Genomic DNA, 2,565 nt, shown 5'->3' on the forward strand with positions numbered 1-2,565 from the left:
AGACCTTAGCATTTGATCAAGTTCCGATATGACCACCGAATCGACCAACTTGACTTTTAAGCACTCCTCATTATCAGTAGGAAAATTCATAGCATTAAACACGTTGAAAGTCACATCCTAATCCAGCACTCGCATTGTAAGCTCACCCTTCTACACATCGATCAAGGTTCGGCCCGTTGCCAAGAAAGGTCTTCCCAAGATTATGGGAATCTTCTTATCCTCTTCGAAATCAAGAATTACAAAATCAACAGGAAAGATGAGTTTATCAACCTTGACCAAGACATCCTCCACAATATCTCGCGGATATGTAATAGAACGGTCGGCCAACTGCAAAGTCATATACGTCAGTTTAGGATCAGGTAGATCCAGCTGCTTGAAGATTGACAAAGGCATCAGATTGATGCTAGCTCCCAAGTCACATAAGCATCTATCAAAAGAAAATTTTCCAATAGTACATGGAATAGTAAAGCTTCCTGGATCTTTAAGCTTCGGAGGCAACTTCTGCTGTAGCACAGCACCGTATTCCTCCGTGAGAGCGACAGTCTCTAAATCATCTAGCTTCACTTTCTGAGAGAGAATACCTTTCATAAACTTTGCATAACTAGGCATCTGCTCGAAAGCCTCAGCGAAAGGTATGTTGATATGAAATTTCTTGAACACCTCCAGAAACTTCTTAAACTGTTTGTCCAGCTTTTTCTTCTGCAGTCTCTTAGGAAAAGGCGGTGGAGGATAGATATGTTTCTCCCCTGTATTACCCTCAGGCGGAGTGTACTCAATAGTAGTCTTCCTTGGTTCCACTTCTTCATCCTGCTGCTTTGCTTCTTTCTCAGCCCCAGCTTCTTCAGTTAACTCTTGAGTTTGTACGGGATTCGCAACCTTCCCAAACCTCAAAGTGATTGCCTTTACCTGCTCCTTACCTTCCTTCTTTCCTGGCACTTCAGTGTCACTAGGCAATGTACCAGGTTGACGATTTAGCAAGGCATTGGCAATTTTCCCAATCTGATTTTCCAAGGTCTTGATTGAAACAGCTTGACTCTTGCACATGAGCTTCAAATCCTCTAATTCAGATTTTTCATTAGCTTGTTGCAGGTGAAGTTATTGTTTTGGTGCATACGGCGGTTGCTGAAAACCAGGGGTTTTGTACAACTTAGCTGGATACTGCTGATAAGGCTGTTGAACCGCATTCTGAGCATTGTTCCAACTGAAATTAGGATGATTACGGTTATTGGGATGATAGGTGGCTGGTACAGGTTGCTGCGATCGCTGGAAGTTGCTCACGAACAGAGCTGATTCACTAGAAATTATGCACTGATCAGTCTCATGGGCACCGGCACAAAGCTCACAGACACTAGTGATTTGATTAACTCCATAATTAGCCAAAGTGTCCACCTTCATTTTCAAAGCCTTAAGTTGGGCAGCTATAGCAGTTGCTGTGTCCAACTCCAGAATTTCCGCTACTTTTTCATGAGTCAGTCTCTGGGAAGGATTCTGGTACTCATTAGCAGCCATTAGTTCAATAAGTTCATAAGCTTCATCGTAGCTCTTAGCCCATAAGGCTCCTCCTAATGCTGCATCAAGCATGGGTCTAGAAGTAATACCCAATCCATTTTAGAAACAGTTGATAATCATCCAATCAGGCATTCCATGGTGTGGGCACTTCCATAACATCTCCTTATATCGATCCCAAGCCTCACACAGGGATTCTCCAGTTTGCTGCGAGAACTGGGTAAGAGCATTCCTGATTGCTACAGTTTTCGCCATGGGGAAAAATTTAGTGAGAAACTTTTGAGCGAGATCTTCCCAAGTGGTGATAGACCCTGCTGGTAGAGAATGTAACCAGCACTTAGCTTTGTCCCTTAGAGAGAATGGGAAGAGTTGTAGCTTGATAGCATCTTCAGTCACATCATTGAACTTGAAAGTGTCGGGGATCTCGATGAAATCCTTGATGTTCATGTTGGGGTCTTCGGTAGGAGAACCCCCAAACTGAACTGAGTTCTGTATCATCTGGATCGTGCTTGACTTGATCTCAAAAGTGTTAGCCTTGATTGTTGGTCTAATGATGCTAGAGTGAATGTCATTAATCTTAGGCTTAGAATAGTCCATCAAAGCCTTCAGATTTTCTGCTTGATCACCCATAGCTACTACAATTGGCTCTTGAACTTTCTCTTTTTCTTATACCTTCTTTTCTTCCTCAAAAACTTCCCTACGAACTACCACAATTTCTTCCTCAACTTTATCTAGTGTTCTCTTAAAAGTACGTGAACGCGTATGCATACACCCTCGCTAGATCACCTGAAATAAAACAGAGAAACAAATAAGTAATAATGTCCGAGTCAATGAACTTTAGCGACCATTGATGGAAATCACATAAACTAATAATTAACATTGCAGTCCTTGGCAGCGCCGCCAAAAACTTTTTAGTTGCTAAACACGCGCTAATATTACACGCAAGTATACGAGTTCGCAAGTAGTATAAGATATAAATCAGATTCGATCCCACAGAGACTGTAATAGTTAACTAATCAACTCATGCACTTAAGCAACAATGTATGGTTATTATTCAAT

The 2,565-nt window shown here is 41.8% G+C and overlaps 1 non-coding gene across 1 annotated transcript; it reads left to right on the forward strand.

Moving 5' to 3' along the window:
* The first annotated feature begins 1,639 nt into the window (after positions 1 to 1,639).
* On the forward strand, positions 1,640 to 1,746 carry LOC141723065 (small nucleolar RNA R71). The gene has a single exon (XR_012576058.1). It is a non-coding gene; the product is annotated as a small nucleolar RNA R71 (small nucleolar RNA).
* Positions 1,747 to 2,565: the final 819 nt, after the last annotated feature.

The sequence above is a fragment of the Apium graveolens genome, chromosome 4, assembly GCF_009905375.1.
Source record: "Apium graveolens cultivar Ventura chromosome 4, ASM990537v1, whole genome shotgun sequence".
Classification (NCBI taxonomy): domain Eukaryota; kingdom Viridiplantae; phylum Streptophyta; class Magnoliopsida; order Apiales; family Apiaceae; genus Apium; species Apium graveolens.